Raw genomic sequence first — 21,803 nt, 5'->3', positions numbered from 1 at the left:
CCTTGTTTTATATATATATATATGTGTGTGTATATATATATATAAAAAATCAGAGGTCTTGATGTTTACCATAGAGAACAAAAAAATGGATTTCTTCCACTTCTGTCCTTCTGAGATTTTCACACTCAGTCATCTTGTCAATGAAAATCTCGTCACTAACTTTAATAGGTTTGACTCCATAGCATTTGAGGTTAAAATCTTAACAAACCTGCCTCTTGGCAAAGTAAGTATTTTTTCCTTCTTATGTGCGATCCCCTTCTTTGTTGCTGATTGGAAGAGGTGAGAGTATCCAAACATTTTTTTTGTTCATCCCTATAATACCTTAGGTTACAATGTTGTTCTCTTTCTCCAGTTTACTCCTATAGCAGCTGAAAAGATGAAGACACAGGGATGCTCTGCCTGTTTAAAAGTTTATTTAATGATCTGTGTTCTGCCTTCCTTTTATCTTATCATCCAGACACTTTATCGTTGCTCATGTGAGGTCACAGTCATGACAGAGAAGTGAAACTCCTGTATTGTGATACTGGCATTCATAAAAATTTATGCATAAGGTCCTCTGTGTTTAATATGGGCCCATGTAGGTGATGGTGGTAATTTGGATAGAGTACCTGAATATTGTGGTTATGTCAGTGTGAATAGTGGGTTAATTCTGTTATTCCTTCCTGTCGTAAATTTCTCAGTTCTGATTGTGCATTGTATTTTGCCTCCATTCCCAGCTTTTCAAAGATAGTAGCTGAACAGCCTCTCACAGACTGACTTATAGCAGTTCATCACAGGTAATTTTCAATCACTAAGCTCTTAAACATCCATTTTCACTATTTCTACTAAACTGAGCTGAGTTAGTATTAAACATCTGAATCAAATTAAAAGTAATACTAAAAGCCTGTTGGCCTTGAAGCTCTATTCTAATCGGCATGTAGTAATAAAATTTTAAAATTAAATTCCAGTAGGAATTAAGTCTATCAGTAGTGTTATGTTTAAAATTAATTATAATTTCAAACCTTCAGTCCAAATGCCTCAGCTAGCTTTTTGTGCTGTAACTTTTGTGTGCATAATTAGATTTTTATGGATTTTATCCTGTGTTTATAATCTGATCAGAGCAATATATTGTGTTATTCGAAGTACTTATTAGATACTGTAAGTCATGAACAATGCCTCTTTGTAATAGGTTGCTTCTCTGGTCGTCAATATGTATTGAATAGTATGATGTGTATGAATATATGATTTGGTTTTTAGGTTATAAAATTAGCATTTTTAAAAGATGGATTGCAGGTTATGAAGAACTCTGTGAAGATTTCTGGAGAATCAAATTATTTTTGAATGAACATTTTGCAGTGGGTTAATCTATTCATGATGTGTGTCATTTTGAAAACAAGTTACCATGGTAGACAAACAGGAATGGCCATTTCATAATGAGAATCCTACAATATTCATATTATTAGTATATGCTCACCAGTGGAAGCTAAAGGTACAAGAGTTTGCTGCTAGGAGAATCAATTGTCATGGTGCTAAATATGCCCATCACCAGATAATGCCAGCAGCACAACACATGCTACAATAGTGTTAAAGCAAGTCATAGTATCTCTTTATGAAGCAGGGGTTGAAGTTGCTCAAGTACGACAAATAACCTTGGTTGTATCATGATATAGAAATAAGGTAGTTTTTATATGCTACAGCCTTGGTATTTTTCTTCCATAGAACTGGCATGTGATTGTGAAAATTATTTTTTGGAATACTTAGAATTGCTTACAGCTCATTATCAACTCTGAGCTGCTCTGTGATGTCAGTTATTTTTCTGAGTTAAAGGGTGAAGCAAAAGGTTGCCCAGATAGCTGTACTGGCCAGGTGTCAGATCCTGTTTATATTCCATTTTCCTATCCCATTTTCTGTGGTTGGTTGGTTGGTTGGTTGGTTGATTGATTGATTTGCTTCAAAATCATAGGGTTCTGTCAAGTAAAAACCTGGGGTTGAATGGGAGGGAATGTTTGGGTATCAGTACCCAGTGGCATATAGGCATATGCCACTGAAATGAGTACAGCAACTCATTTTGCTGAGCAGTTTATGATGACTGTGGGTCAGAGACTCAGTGGTAGCAAGCTAGTCCAATTAAGGCAGCTCTGGTTGGAAGTAAAGTAGCTCAAAGTGTACTTTCTTTCATCTTGACTCAAGTGAGTTCTGATCTTGGGTCCAGCTGGAGCAAAAATGATGCTAAGCAATTTAAGATTCATCAACCTTTTCTACAACTTGATGTCAGATGTAGCAATAATTGTCCTGTTACCAAGAGTTGGATGGAGAGCTTTTCCTAACACCGTTCCTCAATACGGGGGATGTGGGTGGTATTCAGTGAGTATCCTGGACTTCTGTGTCTCCTGATGTTGTTATATTGTTACTCTGCCAGACTTTGCCAGATGCAGATGTAAATGTTATTAGGATCAAACATTAGGGTTATGTTTTTCTGGTTTGTTTTGAGGCTTTTGCAGCTTGTTATTCCCTTTGTCCCTTTCTCCCTTTGTCCAACACTGGCCATTTTAAATATTCCCGAATCGTAACTGCCAACTGCTTTTGTTTTACTACCACTTTACTATCATTGAGAAGTGGGAGGGGTGTAATGCTCAGACTGTTGCATTTCTCCTCTTTTAGAATGGATGTTTCCTGAAGTTGAACAGATTAGCTGGATAACCAGATCTTGACATTTTATAAGCCTTTAGATGTTTTGTGTTGTTGTTAAAGCAGAGTGACTCAATTCAAGACTTATATTTGGTGTTCGTTTTTATTTACTGAAAACTATGTTTCAAGCATTTCGGTTTTGCAGAGAAAAGCCTGAAAATGCCACCTAAGTATTAAAGACCAGAAGGCAAAAAAGAGGATCCCTCAGATGTTTCTTTAAAGCTTTGGATATTGGCCTGTGACTCATGATTCAGAGTACTTGAGACAGACAAACTCCATGTTGTCAGTCTTGCTTCTCTCAGCTGTTGGCTTGCTTTGCACTAGATGGGACAAACTGGAGAGCTCAATGGCATGAATCACTCAGCTTTTTCTAGCAAAGTCAGTCTGCAAACAGTGCACAGCAAACCTGAAGAGAGTAATGGAACACTAAATGGCGCAGCCAGGTTTTGAAGAGGAATTCATGACACACTGATAGCTTGCCAAACTGTATTGCTATAAGCATAAATGGTGGTGACTTATGGTGAATGCGCTACTGTTTTGCCTCACATTTCTCCCTGTCTGCCTTCAAATTCTACTCAGAAAGTACTTGCTTTTTTCTTAGAGCACTCAGCAGTAGTAAACCCAGAACACAGTCAGTAATTTTGCTTTTCCTTAAATAAAATAAATATTTTATTTGGCATAGTAGTGGTAAATAAATGAAAATAAAACTTGCCATAAAGCTTCTCATTGAATTTGATTCTACAAAATTGTCTGCAAAGGTTCCTTTTTAAATATAAGGTTTAAGGGGAAAACTGTACTGATTTTGGCCATCTAGTTTGTGGGCCTCATTTTTGTGGGTTCAGATAATGCTCCTAGAAAAGGTGGAATGTTTTTCAAAGTCTGAGCATCCAAACCAAAGCAAAATAGTGGAATTGCATGCAGAACTGGAAACACATGCCTAAATACTCAAACATGCCTGCTAAAAACTGATATATTCTTGGTTAGGCATTTAACTGTGAAGTCTAATATTGTGCTGCACATAGCAAATTAATTCTAACCAAATCTGTTTAAATGTTTTTGTTAGCAGTTCTTACTTCTAAGAAGGTAAGTACTTTGCAAGGATACTTCAAGCTTACTCAAACTTATTTTATATGTGTATGTATATATATATATATATAGGCAAAACCTTATATTTATGGAACTGCACACCTGAATTTGAGCACTGCTAACAATTTTTCTGGAGAGCAATAATTGAAGCTGTTTGAGGTTCCATGTTTTTATTAGCACTAAGCAAATTATTTTGGAAGAGGAAGTGAAAAGAAGTTTACTGAAAACTGGGAGTTTCATTACTTTACTGTTCCCTAACCTTGCTTTATTCATGTCGATGAATAGGTATCTTATTGACAAAATAATTCAAGTTTCTTCACGTCAAATAATTAAAAACACCTTTAAATTCCTGCAATTTGGTTTTCATCAGTTTAGCTAAATGTGTGAGACAACACCCCATATTTTATCATACCCCCTTCAGTAATAATGTTATTGTGGTGATATGTGGGAAATTGTTAACAGTGTAAGGGCACAAATCAGTTTCTGGGATGTAGCTCCTTGTGCATACAATGTATTTCATCTTATGAAGAGGGATGCAGCCTTCCTTTGTAACATATTTTAGATGTGTGGTTTATATGTACCTTTCAAAGTAATTTTAAATTAGGACCATTATACTCTTTAGTATTTACTATGTGTTATTACTATTATGCATTACTATTGTTTACTATGTATAATTATGTATTTAGTATTTATGTGTTTATTGAGCTACTTTCACCTAGACTTTCTGTTTCAATCTAACCCTCTTTGGTTCATATCAATGGCGTATAGAGATGGGACTATTTCCATGGAACCTAGATAGAGGATAAAAAAGGGGGAAAAAAAGAGGTGTACTTTTTTTTTTACTCTGGTGCATTTTCACAGACTGTAAAAAAGGTCATCTATAATCTACCAGAGGCATAAACCCAATGCCTTGGAGACTGTACAGAATCTGCTCACTGCTCATTTTTTGGCCATAAGCATTACCATAAATATCAATTATGGACAAATTTAACAGCTACTATGTCTTCCCCTTCTTCCACCTGCCCCGCTATCTATTTGAGCAAGCTACAAAGAAGTGACTTTATACAGCTGTTCATGTCAGACCTCTGCATTAGTTCCTGCCAAAATTATTTAATGAGAAAAAGGTTTTTGCGAAATACTTTAAATTTGCCTTGAGTATCTATCAGTGCTTTTGATCAGGAAGCATCTCCTGCACAAGCTGACATGGACACACCTTTCTCATTGCAGAGGAAAAAGAAACTGTGGATTTCCGTTTGATGATTTGTAGTTTCCCAGAGCTTTCTCCATACATCCCTGTCATTTGTTCTTGTGCATCCCCCTGTGCAGCAAGGAGCTGAATCAAGGCTCAATTGCTCTGTTTTTGCCTTAAAACCTACAAAAATGCCTGCCATATCTTCTTGGTAGTAAACACTTCATGGACAGTTGGTTGCAGAACTGAATCTGGAAAGAAGGGAAAAAATGAAAAGCATTAGAGTACTGGTAAGGTTAGATTAGACTGGTAAGATAGATTAGACTCAATCTTCTTTTTTTATTAAAAAAAAATACAGCAAGACTCCAGGAAGAGCCTGTGAAAACAGAGGAGATGAATAAGTGTTCGGAGAATAACTCAAAAGCAATATTGACTTACATACATATATAAAAGGAATGAGAACTGAAAAGACAAGAGTAAGCAGAGGAGATAGGTGAATTTGGTTATCTAGAATAATTTCTCTGGTTAAATGGTTTTAAAATTTGGAAAATGTGAAAATGTAATTCATACACTGAAAAAAAACCCTCACAGATTCCCCAGTTTGAACACTTTGATTTAACTGTGCCTCACAGATTAGCGGATGGATAATGAAAAAGCATGAGACAAAAGCTCAGTGTCCAATCAAAACCTTCTTCAAGGAGAACTCGATGAGATCAGTAAGTCAGGAGAAGAATTAATTGGTCATTCTATTGCACCAAGAGCTTTGCTAAAAACCTTTTCAGTAGCCAGATTTTTCCTTGCCCGTGCTAGTAAAGCTTCAGTTTTTGTGCTTCATTGTTCTAAAAATAGAACCCTCATTAGTTTTTTTGAGATTTATAGAGCTAGAATACAGTCTTGTGCTCAGAGCTAGGAAGAGTCCCTCTAGCATCTTGAGAACTGAGGGAGAAATATTAACTTAAAAAGTGATACATTGGTAAGTTATTGAAATGTCTTTGTATTTTGTATTTGTCATTTATGTCTTTGTCCCTGTCATGGAAGCTGCTGTTGAAATCTTTCAACATCAACACTCTGCCATTTAAAACTTACCCTGCCAGCATGCCATCTGTTTTGATCAGGGAACCACTTTCTACGTGAGCTGACTCCTACACACATTACACTTTGCAAGAGAAAAATGTGTTTGCTGAAATGTAAAAAAAAAAAAAAAAAAAAAAATCTAACCCTCTCTTGTAAAGCAATGCTCCTTGACTCTGTTAAAAAAAAAAAAAAAAAATCCTAAAATTAAATAAATACACTTTCTTCCCTCTCTCCCGTTGTTTTAGATTTCTAGAAAATGGAAAAAATCATACTAAAGTGAGTCAAACCCTCTTTGTAATTGTGTTCTGTACCCCTGAAGCTGGGTGTTTCACATATTGATATGTTTTCAGTCAGGGCAGAGATACTGGACTTTAAGTTTATTTCTATAGAAACTTATCTTTGTAATAAAAAAGGTGGGGGGTTGGGGAGGAGAGCAGTTCCTGTGCACAGCTTCTTCGAAGTGCAATGGAAATACATTTCTCAACATTGTTCTGTCTTTGTGAAAGCAGTTGTAATCAATATAATTTACTAATGGTCATATGTCGTCTTTTTAATGACAGATACAAGTAGAGTAGGTACATTTAAATCAGACACTGGTCTTGATATTTAACCCCATTTTCCTTTGATAGGCTTTCTTTTTATCAGTGTAACAAAGACTTTCTCATTCGTTAGGGGGCTCAGTGCTTTGTGGGTAGGGGGAGGTAGGATGTACGTGCATTCTTTATACTGGAGCTACGTGTTGGCAATCCCCTGGCTGGCTCTCAGCATCTTGCTCTATACCCATGATTCCGAAGCCTCAACCTCTGACGCAAGTCCCTAAAGTGATGTGGTGGGTCATATTGATTTCTTGATGGTTTTTCTTTTATATGATTTTGTAACACTGAATGCAGATTCTGGGAAGAGGCGAGCTTTGCGAGTGCAAATACGTCGTAGTAACACAGGATCATCGGAAGACAAGTAAGCACAGAGCAAATGGTGGTGGCAGTGGTAGCTACTGCTTTGTGTTGTGGAAAGCACTGGCTTCTACCCTCTGCACCTGTTTTAAATGACTTACCAAAAAGGAGAACAATCACCAGGGGATAAAATACTTACATTACTAAGACTACATTTAACCCTAATAGGCTGGAAAGAGTATGCAAAGTAATTGCATTATTCTCTTATTTACTCTTTGAAGCTCACATTAGAAACAACCTGCAGATTGAGGTCCTCCAGATTTAGTTTCTTACCTTACCTGGAACTGCATTATTTGATCCTTTCCATCAAGTTATCAAATTCCATCTTCTAATTGTTTAGGTTTCTTGTCAAGACCTATACTGTTTCTAGTTTTGAGCCTGAATTTTTTTCATGACCAGTTTACAACCAACTGTTCCTGTGCTGACACTGTCCTTCAGCTTAAATAGATCTTTCCATCTGTAATTTACCCTATAAAGTAGTAATAAAGGGCATAGCTCCATAGCTCATCATTTCGCTGATCTAAAATGAAAGATGTTCTCTTGGTCTCCCCCCATTGATGTCACTGTTTTTCCAAGTTAGTCCCAATAAAATTTACCAAGGGTCCAATACTGGCAAGGTGCTTCTTCCTCATAAGCTCAGCAGCAATCTCACTCATTACCTGTTTTAGGGAGCACCACATTTGCAAAGGAAATACAGCTTCGTGGTGGTTTTGGTTTGTGGTGGGTTTTTTTTTGTTTGTTTGGTTGGTTGGTTGGTTGTGGTTTTGTTTGTTTGTTTGTTTTGTTTTTGTTTGTTTTGTTTTGTTTTGTTTTCCTTTTTTCTTTTTCTTTTTTTCTTCTTCCGTGAGAAATGCTGTGAAGGGCATCAGATCAGTAGCTCAAAAGAAAAAAAGAACCAAACAGAACAAAACCCCCTAGCGTTCCTCTGATCCCCATCCAACAGATTTGTCTGGGCAGTTTCATAGAATATTATCCTAAAATTTATTGTTTTCTATAATTTATCTGAATACTTCACTAAAATCCCTAATAGGGTACTGATAATGCAGATGAAACTCTCCATCTGCAGAAATATAAGCACTAAGCCTGTGAAGAGTGGCTCAATGTTACGAAAATCATGAGGCAAGCTGTTAGTGAATTATCGTCAAGGTCAGAGAATGCACATTTATTTTTCTGGTAGTTGTATCATTATCAGGCTCTTATGATATATCCACTTGTTCTGAAAATGTAGCTAACTTACCTTGGTGAATTTGATTTATTAGCATTGCAACTGACAAGGTTGCCCATTTGTTAGTGATTATTTTATATTTGAATAGCTTTCAGCACATAAATTTGAGGAATTGCTTGAATACTTTCGCTGTTCCATATTTCATGGGGAAAGCTAGAGTAGAAGAGTGCTGCTGTTGATATTTCTATTTTGATACTGTCCACTGTTTTATAAATTAAAATGATGCCTCTATTTGTACTTAGGTGTGCCTTGTGAGCAGAATTTATTGCAAACAGTAAAACTTAAATGTGGAAACTCATTAGCTTTATCCTGAATGAACTGTGACATTCAGAGCATTTCATAAATGTGCGTGTGTGGGTTTTGTGGTTGTGGTGTGGGTTTTTTTTTTTGTTGTTGTTTTTTTGGCTTGTTTTTTGTTTGCTTTTTTTTGATAAGACATGGAATTCAAAATATACTAATTCATCGAGTTTCGCAGATTAAGCTTAAGTTAAAGAATGAGTGGAGAAGGAATTTATGAGTAAGAATATGCTGCAGGATGGAAGAAGCAGCTTTCAAATGTATCCAGAAATGAGGCCTTTAAGTTTCTTATTGACTTCAGTGGTGTTACACCAGGCAGAGGAGCACAGCTTAATTACAGCCAGTATTAGCTCATCCTCTTCCCAGAAAGATGCACTTCTAAGTAAACACAATTATATAAAAAGCCAAATAAAAAGGAAAACCAGTTACTTGCCCCTAACATCTTGCAAAGTTTTTATAACGTGTGTCTATCCTTTCAGATCTCTTTCTTTGCTGTGAAGAAAAAACGCTTCGTTTAACTCACTTTATTTTCCTGTGGGCCATTGCCCATGTACCTCAATTTCTACAGACCTCAGCTTGTCCTGATTTTTCTAGGGATCATGAGGGGAGACGGTCAGAAGCACAACTTGCATAATGTTATAGTGTGATGGGAAGAAGGGATACATTTCTTTAGGGCCCCATGTCATCGCATTGACACTCAGGACTTCTCAGCTTCCAGACTGTCTTCTCAACCAGTTCTTTTCCCACAGTAGCTGGATTTTTAATAGTGGTTGAGAAGGTAGACAGGAAGAGTCCTCTCCTGTCTTCCGCTTTAATCTTTCCTACACAGAAAGTGAAGGTAGTATTTTAATCTCAAAACCAGCAGTCAAACTGTCAGTCACTACTCTAAGAATGAATGCCCAGCCATGCAATGGCTTGGCCGTGATCAGAGCATCTGGTTGAAGCTAATTGTGGAAAGTCTGAATTGATGTTGTTCAGTTATTTGAAATATTTGCCAGTTTATAACATCACTTACTGCTGAAGTAATTTTCAGGTTATTAATACCGCCATTGATATTAGCTGGACTCCTCGTTACTTACAGCTGGTCAATGGAAAAATGTTTTTCTTGAGAGGAAAGGAACCAGAAGTCATCTTCTGTTGGATTTCAGTAGTATGATCCAAGCAGATATTATCTGCAGGCTTTACTGTGAAAATCCATGTATCTATTTGAGAAATCAAATGACATATACGATGCTGAACTGCATTGGGTGTGAAAGCTCAGTGCTTTTTCTCAGCAACGAAGTCCACCAAAAATATATCATCTTTCTCTTAATCCATTGGGTCAAATTCAGGGGTTTGGTTTTCATACTTGTAAGCCTCTGCGATGTTAGTTTACAATAAGCATAAAGCTGCCTTTCTGGTCCTATAGGAGCTATATGCTGGTGAGACAACAGAATAGCTAGCATCAGTAGGGAAGCTTATATGTGTAGGAAGTAACCCCAGAAAGGTCAGAAAGCAAAGCAGAGGTTCCCAAGTGAATTGCTGGGCATCACACAGGGACTTGCCTCAATATTTTGTGCTGGGAAAAGAACATGAAAAAATATTCTGTTGGTGAACTCATTAGTAGTGCTATGATTGGAGGTTGTTGAATTGGTCTATGTACAGAACTTTATGAAAATTAGAACTAAGCTATTTTAATTACAAAACATCCACAGTATAATTAGAACCACTTAATACAGAATGTGTTCAATATATTTCATATGTAATTCAAATTCTGTAAAATTAAACTGTAATAATATAAATAATTTTTCAGCATGAAAAGTAGGTTAAGATAAGCAAATTTCATGCTTTAAACATTTAGATAAATATTCCCTAGTGTATTAAAATATTGTGTTCTAGACTGTTAATCTTTTCATTGAATAATAAATGTGAGCTTCCCTTTTATGTAATTAATGCAACCCATATTTTTCAGTAGAGAAATGAAATGTTGAATCATACATAGAAAGTAGCTATGAGTATTTCATTACTAAACTTAATTCAGTCATTTCCACAGACTTATGGAAAATGTTATTCACCTCTTGGGGAAAACTTTTGGCAGTGAAATGTGGTTTTCCTTGGCATATATTTTGAATTGCTTGAATCTCTGGTTAGTTAGTCCCTTCTGGGGGGCTATTGTACACAGCCTGGTTCAGAACAATAGTTAGCTTTTAGCATTATTTTATATCTTCAAAGCCTTATTACTAACATCAAATAAGGTACCCTTCATCATCATTTCTGAAAGGATATTGAGAGGTTAACCTCTATTTTTATTATTCTAGTTTTGCTTGGTTACAAAATTCACAGTCTAATGTTGTTGTGTGAAATCTGTATGCAAGAATGGCAATTTCTAAAGCATTTCAGGGGACCATGAGTTTTATTTCCCAGGCTGTTACTACATTTTCAGGCAGCCATTTCTGTGATGTAAAATAAGGACATCATTTGAAGTATTATTATACTCTGAATGCCCAGTGAAGCTTTTAAAATTATAGTTGACATCCAGTTGCATAGCTATAGATAGACATTGATTTTTTTCTATTCACTTTTTACAAAGAAAGTCTGTTAGAATCTGAAGAAATGGAGGAAAACTAACATTACTTCCCTATCTCAACATCCACTGTAGCTAAGAAAAACTTTTACCCAACATAATTTGGTTATACTTCCCCAATTCTGATTTGGCTTTTGTAAGTAAAGCCTTAAGGATTAGTTGGATATAGTTGCTTTTATTAGTATATTTTTGTTTATTAATACTATGGGAAATGATATCTGGCATCCTTAGGCAGTCTGGGAAACTAGAGGCTTAGAATTATTACTATAGTATATATTCCTCAGAGTAATATAGAGCTACCCTGCAGTTTTAAATGGTCTAGGCTGGCTTCTGCTAGCGGAGTAGCTGCAGCAACAGAACGCAGTGCACACTATAAAAAATGCACTAAAGGAGACCTGTAAATATTTTATATGGTAGCCTTTTCTGAGTTTTGCTACCCAGTATTCAAGCTAGTTTGTGTAAAGCTAGTTCAGATACACCAGTGCTAATGTTGGCTGTGCCTGATGTACAAATATTCCAAGGGAATCTGATAAGTGTTTTCTCCAGAGAGAAGACGTTACAAGATCAAACCCTAATTATTTTATAATTATGCAAGGCTTTAATTATAAGACCTTAATGACTAGCTTAGTTTAAAACACTTTAGGGATGTTGACTTAAATGCTGCTGTTGAAATATTTTCTTTCTCAGCAATCAGAGCACTTTCTATTTCTCTCTCTCAGGGATCTGCTGTGCTTAACAAACAGAGGAATGATCCATGCAATTAAGAGATCCTGGATGCAGGTTCCCTGATTATCCTCACAACAGCTCAACTAATAGGCGCTGGTCACCCAGTTTTCAAGGGTTCCGCATGTTGTACTGACAAAGCTGAAATATTCCATGTTCTTTGCTGTTACATAAATATAGCAAAAAGAGTTGAAATGGCCTTTGCAATCAGTTGCTTCCAGACTGAGGAGACAGAGAGAATGGAATACTAGTGAAATTTCAAACATCACCAGTTGAGGATAATCAGTATGGGATCTTATTAAATCTGCCTGCAAGGCACAGATAATATTCTTTTCTACAGGTGTCATCAGAGATAAAAGATCTTAATGTTGCTTCTTTTTTTTTAAATATGTCCTGTAGTTGGGTAAGTATTGCCTCCTCACTCTGAAGTGTGCTGGAGCTGAAATGAAAAAAATGTAAGTGAAATGTCTTAAAACACTGCAAAACATGATCAGTGTTGGTTAGGGATAGCTTATGAACCGTTCTAGATACTTTTGCACTTACTGTTGTTGAGCTTAAATTCCAACTTAATATGCAAAACAGTTTGAAAATCTGTTTTGAGTAGAAATCTGATCTTGATGAACTGAGATCTTTGTCTATAGGTGCACAAGTTGAGATGATGAAATTAAAATGATATAGTACTTCAGCCCTGGAGTCTCTAAAGATGTGTAGTTGTGATGGTAACTTTTAATTATAGGAAACAATACTGAGTTGTTTTTAAGCTGGTCAAAACTCAGAATTTGTCTGTTTATTATCTATCAAAATTAAAAACTGACGTCTTCCTAAAAAGATTTCTGAAAGAATCGGGGATACTGAACAGATTTTTCTGAAAAAAAAAATATTTCAGTAACACTGAAACTCTTTGAAGCATATTTAGGTACATTTTGATAAAATATCTTGAATTCATATAGTAATCATGCTCCATATAGTAATCTGGGTGGAAAAAATAAGGTAATCTGAGAAAAAGGAGAATAACGTGAGTTTTAGTTGGGCAGGTTATACAATAAGATGCTTGTAAATAGTATATTTTTTTTCTCTCTGGGAAAGAGACAAATGACAACTTCTTCTCCAGGTGGAAACCTTCCTTTGGGCACTTAGATGCTTAAACTGAGAAGCATTAAGACTAAGCTGGCTGTGTCCTACTGCTTCCCACTGTTCCCAGTAAGTAACAGTTGAGATTCAAGTGACAAGTAGAAGATTCCAGGAAAATTCTGGGTTGTGTAAGAGAGAATAATGAATTTTTATGAAAAAAATTAGACTTGGAACACACCTTTTTAAGTGTGCTTAAGCTCATTAAAATTATATAAATATAATTTTGGGGTAATGACCAGTGTTATCGAACAGTATTAATACACTCAAGAAAATGTATTTCAATAACTACTGTTCTTTATATTATGCCAACATAAAGAATAAAACAAAACAACTATCTAATCAAAGTCAAACAGCAAATCAGATTTAGTATCGAATAGAAATGGAAAAATTGGTCATCACAATAATACCTAAAATTACAAAACCAGTTAGTTATGGATCCCAAACTTCTAGTCTTGGATATGAATTTATGGACAGAAACTAGGTTTTAATTTGTATCTGAAATGCTGTTTCTCATAGTTCTTGTTCCTACCTCAAGCCCAATCCTTTCCTTCTGCCCAAAGGAGTTTTTGTAAAACTGATCTTAACAGAACACCCTTTAAAAGTGAAAGCTTGATAATTCTTATGTATTAGGAGTTATCAGACGTACTCAAAGCAAGGAGAAAAGTCTTTCATATCCCCAGAAACCATCTTCAAAGCAGTTCTTAGTGCAGCATAGCTGTTTTCAAGCACTGAGCATTGCACAGCTTCTGAATCCAAGCACGAAAATTATTGTTGCATATGTGATACAGGAATTTTACTAGCTTGAACATCTTTACCTTTTCCATATATGGTATAGGATGCCCTTTGGATGCCTTTCTGAGATGTTTTCCTTACATACTTGCTAAGCCATCCTTGGAAGTTAGCAGCTTTGCAGATAAGACAGGAATGATTCACTTAAGTTTGTACAATGCTGAAAATGTAAGTCACCTTGTTTAAGAGTTTACTGAAATTAGTATGAATTGCAGGATCAGCTTTTCTTCTGTGTTACAGATATGAAGGGTGATTAGTAGAAATGAGATCGTCTTGTTTTGGTGGAAACATGGAAAGGAGATCCAACAGACTTTGCTGCATTACTTTCAATGTGTTTCATTCTCAGACTGTTAGAATACAATGGATATCATACTGTTCTCTCTTACCCAAAAAAAAAAAAAAAAAAAAAAAAAAAAAGTGTAGAAAAGGTTTTTAGATAGAATCCTGAATATCATCTTTCTTGGAGATGTGTGTCTTCTGCTGCAGGTAAGAAGAAAAATCTCTTGTTTGTATTCCTGGCATAGTTGCAGTCAGTATATGGGCTCAGTCAGACCTTCAGGCTGGTGTCTCAGAAAGAGAAGAAATAAGAGTTAGCATAGGCTTTCCTCCACAGGGAGCTGATCCTCTTCTTTCACTTTCTATCTCTGTGTGTTTCATATTCCTCTGTGATATGGTTTGTCTGAAATGGGCTCCTTCTGACTTTGAAGACATCCCGGGTTTATAATTTTTTATAAAACTGCAAATTTTAAGTAAGTAGGAAACCATTAGACAAACCTGTTGTGGAACATCAAGCCACAGAATTTTCTCCACTTATTTTTGCAAGTAATTTGGTTGAAGCAGGTCCTTCTATTCAGCAGTGAGTCTTTTAAAACAATTATAAATTGGTTATTTCTAATTTTATGGTTTGGAGGTTTTTTTCCATGTGTTTCCCTTTCCTGTTATGGGGAGAAAGTGTTGATATTAAGCAGTATTTCTTGCATCCCCGTTTGCTTGTTTACTGAAGATCTAACAAACTGCTTTTCAAGCACAATGGGAATGAAAGAATTCTTATATTCTGTGTTTCATTCTGTTTTCTAAAGAGCACAGATTATCTGATAGTCATTTGGTAAGTATTTCTCTTGCTGTTCCCCCAGCTTTTCTGGCTGTTTGGCTGCTTCTGTTTGCACATCTGTAGATCTTCATCAAATAATAATAAAGTCTCTACCTTCAGTCCACAGCAAAAGCCTCCTTAAACATATAGTCTCACTACTGGATGGATTTGTGCAAGTGTTGTGTTGTAGGGGGGAAATTCTTATGGCTTCAGTTATTATTAAGCTTTTTAAAAGAGCTTAACTGCATTTTAAGTGTACCCCAGAAAAAAATATGTTATTGTGCTACACAGTTTCAATGAAGCTTCACACAATGCCATTTTTAGCAATTACTTCTAAAAAGGCATCTTTTATGTATCTGAGAGATAAAATGAGGTGGAATCCTCTTTTTCTTTATCAGAAAAATTATTAACTCAATAAGTGAGTAATCGAGTAATTGAGTAATCGATTACTAGAGTAATCTAATTGTAAAGATTTATCATACTGTTATAAACTGTACCTTATTTTTTTCTTTCGTGTATCATTCAAAAAAGCCCATAAAGTGATCTCTGATGAAAAGTCTGTGCTTGTGCCAACATCAGTCTCTTATCAGGAGACTCATCGCTTTAAGAAGCGGAATTGATTCTTGTTCCTGGCATCAAAACATGACATAAAAAGCTATGTAAACTGTGTTTTTGTTAGAGCCAAACCATTTCTTCTCTGTGAGATTAAAACTTGGGGCATGAGAGTGTGGAAGGAAGATTCCAGATAGGAAATGCTCAGGCTTTCATAAATGTTTACTTTAGAGTAAGTAAACTTGGAATTTAAGGAGCCAATAAGATGAAGTGACCGCTGTATTTAAATATCTTTTTTTTTAGTTTAATTTTGGTTTCTTAGCAAATGATCTTTTGAATTCACGTTTCTCATCTTTTGACTTCGTTTAGAGACAGATCTCTATGTGCATGTGTCTGTGTGTGGGTGTATGTATATGTGTATGTACATGTCTGTATGTGTATATTTAAGACTTGAAAAATGCTAAGCCGGGATCCAAAAACCATTCATGTTAATATCTTCTGGCTTTATATCCATCATTATTTGGAATGTGATTAAATCTCATTTGCTTCACTGGGCCCAAAGCATGTGTTTAAAGTCAAGCATGTGCTTAAGTGTTTTCCTGAATAAGAATGCTTTCCTGAATGAGAGTTTAAAGAGAAAGCACTCCATGTGAACAGTAAACTTCTTTTTCCATGTAATTGTTCCATGACATACCGAAGTCCGAGCTTCTGTTAATGTATTTATCTTTCTAGTTAATGTAGAAAGAAATATTGGATCACATGGATTGAATTATTTTTTTAGCTGCATTTTTTTTCTATAGTTATAGCGTATTATATTACTGTTACAGCAATGTCTAATTCAGGGCTGCAAAGGAACAGAAAAATAGTCTTTAAAATGGACTAGCATCTCATCATTGGTCTATACATTTATTAACTTACATTAATATTAGATATTTTGTTCAGAGAGCTTATTGTCTACCTTCGTTTCTTTTTCTGGAGAAGCCTCTTTGGTTTGTCACATGTGCAGTCATTTGTAAAACAATGAAGCTAATATATAGCAAACTCAGGGAAGGAGCATTGATTATGATTTGCATTTTTAAAGGTAGTGTGTTTGTACCTTATAACTCCTTAGATAAAGGCTGTTTAGGATTAACTTGTTTGTGTGAGATAACAATGGCTGTCATTTTTTAAAAAAATGAAGGCAGATACTTGTAGCATGAAAAATGTTTTGGGCTGAAGCCCAACAACCAGTTTTAACTTGCTGATATTTTTGTGGTTGTGATCTAAAATAATTGGCAATATATTGACTCCTTGTTATGGTAATACAATTTGTGATGTTAAAGAAAAACAATCTTAAATCAGTTATCAAAATTTAGAAGATATTTAAGAATACATGTTGTTTTTAGGAACCTCTCTGTAATAATTTTCTTAAAATTGTATGTAATTTTTTTATTGTGAATGTTTATTTTCTAGCAAATGCACTTGAGATTGTAAATTACTTGCACCAGAAGAAAATTTCCTCTGATTTACAAAAAAAAAAACCCCAAAGGTCTGTGAGTCTATGTTGTATTTCTCCTAAGAAATCCTAGTGTATCCTTTACAAAATTCAGGTACCTTAAAATCTGCAATGAAATTCTAATATTTAGCTCTTGAAAACTGTGGAAAAGCACGCTCTGGCCAGTGTCTGCAAAAATAGTAGTTGTGTGAATCTCAGGTTGTGTTTATGTAAGGAATTCTCATTTGTACCTCAGAAAGAAACCGAATCATTCAGAAATGATTGTGGTTTAGATCTATAATTAGATTGAGGTTTAGGATTTTGAGTTGTCTTGAATTTGTCTTATTTGTATTTCAGAATTTTCCTCTTTAGTTTTCAGCATGATTACTTATGTCATCTGTTTCATTCCCCCCCAAGTCATTTCCTGAAATGATTATTGAGTATTTCATCATACCCAGCAGTCTCAGTCACCTTGGAGGTACAAGGTTCCCAGTGCAGCAGAATGCTCGGATATTCTGAAGAATGCACTTTGCCTTTCAGGAATTAAGAAACGATGATGCTCCTTTTAACAGTGTCCATTTGCTTTCAAATTCAGTTCAAAAGCCTATTATAAATTTTGAGAATAATGAGAACTGCTGCAATGCTTTCATTTTCACATTATTTTCTTTTAGGTTTGGCGTCTCCTCAATTTGTCTGATGGCTGGCATTCTGACATATGTGTATTCAAGTGCTTTCAAATTCAATTAATGCACAGAGTGTGGAATGTAACTCCCGTACCTTTCAGTGACTGCAGCAATATAACACCACAGGAATAGAAAACGAAGACAAGTTTAAGGAGATACTGTGGGGTTTTTTTGATATCTTCATACAGCATTCATCATAATTCTCTGTGAAACTTTTGGGAACTGCTATAACAGATCTAATAAAAATAGATACAATGAAAATTAATATTTTTTGTAATTCTGCCACAGTAAAAGGATTTAATTTAAATTTTAAGGACCTTAGAATAGACCACTCCGCTGATTGTTTTCTGGTGGACCACCAGACCAGCTGAGTAGCTCTATCAGTATCTTGACAAAAGTTCGAGGTTGTTACACAAAGTTTGATGTTGACTATTTGTTCAGAAAAACTGAGTTCTGTGTAACTGCTTTTGCAAATAATAGGTTTTTACCCCATGGCAGGTAATCTTCTCAGGCTGTCTTTCCAGTGAGCGAAGTAGATGTGCTCCTTGAGAAGGCAGTTGGAAGAGTCTGTTCTTAATGTCTCTCTGGAGGACCCCACATCTCTTCATTTACTAGAGAGGAAACCTATGAGATCTCCCTCCTTAGGTGAAGCCCAAGTTCCCTTTGGAACCACTTGCAAGAATGACAAACAGCTGCATCGTAGATCACATTTTTGCCATGGTGTGCAAGGCTTTGGCAGCCATTAATTCCATTACTACTTCTGCTGATTATTTTCCACGGCAATTGCTTGTTGCTCTTTCCTATTTATATTCTGCTCGTTTCACTGGAGTGCAAGGTTATACCCAGAACATTCAGCATCTCTGCAAGTGTCTTTGTGGAGATACCAGGGACAGCATTTGGTGTTAATCAGAAATGTGTAGATAGAGCTTGCTCTGGAGTCTACTGAGTCAGAAGAAAGATTTCAGTGGAATTCGATGTAATTTGGATCAGGCTGATGGTTCTGAAATCTCACCCTGAAAAATGCTGTTAATTTTTTTTTTCACCTGTGAACATCAAAATTTAAGGTAATTTAGAGTTTTAAAAACAGGACATAGTGTTTACAGTGTATATGAAATATATTAACTAATTATTTTTATAGTCGTTTGCTATTCTATGAATGTAATTTATTGTGCCTGTAGCAAGCTGAGGACATGCTGGAAAATGAGATGATTCATTTCAAGTGTTTTATCCTAGTGAGTAAAATTTTAATCAGCCAGTTTTTCAATCCCAGCTCTGTTATTGGCACACTCTGTAAACTTGGCAAGGTCACAGAAGGACTCCATTGCAGACACAGTATTGCATCTCAGCTGAATCATTACTGCATATGTTTTAATTTATGTGTAATAGAATTTTTAAAGAACTAGAACTGTAGAAAGGTGCTCCTCTGAGCTATGCTAAAAGTAATCTAATAATGTAATTGATGAATATAAGATTTATCTTGAGCCATGGTTGATATTTCCTATGCAAATTTCTCACAATTTCATGTTAAAAAACCATCTAAACTCATTTGAAAAAAAGTTAAAACTTCCAGAGCACATGGGCTACTGTCTTGTCGTTAGTCTTACAAGTTTGTTACTATGTTGTTCATTGAGCATTGTGAAATGTACTGTGCAATAAACAGGAGCTGTATTATCGGTTTCCTGTACCTCAAAGCTTGCTGTTAGCTTTTGTCAAGAACATGCTGCTTTTGATGATGTGGATGCTAATTCAGAAATATAACGTAGTCCAGTATCCAAAAATAGCTGAGTCAAATGCATGCAAATGATAGTGTAGAAGATATTCTAATTGCCTTAATTATCAAGCAGTAAATATAACAAGAATGGTCACATTGGAATAAAATTTTAGAAAGTGTCCAATGTCCTAATTTTAAAAGAAAAAAAGAAGCCTAATGTTCATTGAAAGCAAATAGAGCTAGGCTACAACACTTATAATTGACTCCTGAAAATGCGGCGTAGACTGCTAAAGTACGTTAAATTTTGTCCGCAGGTGAAGAACCAAGCTATTTAGAATGATAGACTGACATTCCAACGTCATATTGAAAGTGAGATCATGAAAAATATTGTATGCTGCATTTTTTTGAAGTGGGGGTTCAATTTCTTTACAAGGCAACCATGATTTTTTTTTTTCAGCTGTCAGAAATCAGAATGCATTTCAGTTTAACTGCCACATTAAAAAATTCCAACCCAAACCAGTGGATATTATTAGCAAATTATAGAAGAAGAGAGTAGGAGCCGTAAAAAAAAAAGCTATAAAAAGAACGTAGTTTTACAAAGAGTCAGAAAAGTTTAGTAGGGCATTAAATTAGGTAATTGTGTACCCATGGTCTTGCAGAATCTGAGTGAGAAAGGCACAAGTAAATTAATTCTAAGCAGGGAGGGAAATAAGGATTACGTATATTGTAATACACATATGCATTTACACATGTAGGTATGGATATGTGTATTATCACAACAAAAATCAGACTAGGACTAAAAAAAAAGAAAAAAAAAAAAGTCCTACATCCTACAGATTTTTGCAAATAGCAGTTCATATTGAAGCAATTCAATTGATATGTCAGTAAGTTGAAATATCTTTGAATATTATCTCATGATATGTTGCTTTTCTATTCTCTAATTTTCCAAAGTTTTAAACAATACTGCTCTCAAGCTTCTCTTTCATTTTTAACTGTGACACATATGCAGCCATTGCAGCCTGTTGTGTTCAGTTTATCAACCTCCGTTTAAAACAAGGTGGCAAACTGATTGCTGCCTGTCCCCTGCTGGCGGTACCACTTTACTCCTGTAGAAATGACAAAATCTTGCAAATAGGCAAGAGCCATTAAGAAAACTGTGGAATAAATCACAGTTAAGATGCCAGCAATACTGATCCCTTATCATATGAGTATTTATACAAACAGTAATTTTTGAAGGACAGACACTGATGACTAATTATAATTATGCTGGCCTAAATGTTCCCACTTCCTCGTTTTGCTATTGCAGTACACACCCATTTAGAGATTATCATCTTGCTATTATTTTGTGAGATATTTTGAAAAATATACTTGTGGGAAAAGGAATAAGCTACAGTGAATGATTTCAAAATAACAACCTTCCATGATATATATTAGCTTCTTAAATCCTGTGCTGAACTCCAAGAGCTGCAAACCAAAAACCTCTTAGGGAATCTGAACTGCAAAAAAATATTCAGAGACTGGGAAAAGTTAATGAGAATCCAGCAGCATGAGAAAGAATGTTTTCTGATAGGAATGGCTTTATTCTAACAGATAACACAAAGTGTGAAAAATGAGGAAGATATATTCAAAAATGTATGGAAGAAACAAATTAATAGAGCATATTGGTTGTTGGGTGGAATAACTAGTCCTATCTCTTATCTTTCCATGTTGTTTCACAGTACTTTTGGTGCTTTAGTTTATAGAAAATTAAATAGCAGATTTTTGAGATGTTGAAACCATTGAGCTAGTTCTTGTTCTGCCTTATCACCTATTTATAACACTACAATCTGTAGGAGAGTCTGTTTACAAATTTTAGTAGCAGAAATCTTTGTATAGACATATATGAGAACACAGAATGGAAGATTAAATCAGTTTAGTGTAGCAAGGCTCTCTAGCACATTTCTATAGGTAAGCACATGGGTAGACACAGGACTACAAAGTTAGAAATCCTACAACTTGACAGTAAAGGTACAATATGCTATTTTGCACAAGGGAAGCTTTGTGTAAAGAAAACATACACGTATACTGATTGATATTTCCATTTTAAAATATTTCTTGTTAGGGTTGTGAAAAGTCTCAGTAAAAATTACTTGTGCCTAGTTATTTACAGGATACTGGAAGTGCAGGAGGTTACAAACGAGAGGAAAAGAGGTGGGCGTTTTTAGAGACTTCTGTGATGGTTGGCCAAGATATGGCTACCTAGTGAGATTACTCTGAGAAGATGTTCAGCAGAACAAGAGAATCCCTTGTGCAGGACAGGAGGGCTAATTGGCTGATTTCAATATATAGCTGCACACTTACGTCTTTTTTTTTTAATTCAGCAAGTAAATTAGGTCTTTGTGATGATCGTCGCCCAGACCTGGCAAAGTTGGTTCTTTTTCTTGCGCTTGCAGATTAAAGTAGGGAGACAGGTTGTGCGGGCAAAAAGGATGTCTTCAGGAACTTGTTTTCTGCTTAAAGGCATAAGCAGAAAAGACTGACCTCCCAGGCTTGACTTCCTAATGCACTTGATGCACCAGCTGTACCTCAGCTTCCATTTAGAGACATAATGTGGCCT

This window comes from Nesoenas mayeri (assembly GCF_963082525.1).
Source record: "Nesoenas mayeri genome assembly, chromosome: 4".
NCBI classification, from domain to species: Eukaryota; Metazoa; Chordata; class Aves; order Columbiformes; family Columbidae; genus Nesoenas; species Nesoenas mayeri.
This window is presented reverse-complemented; position numbering follows the sequence as displayed.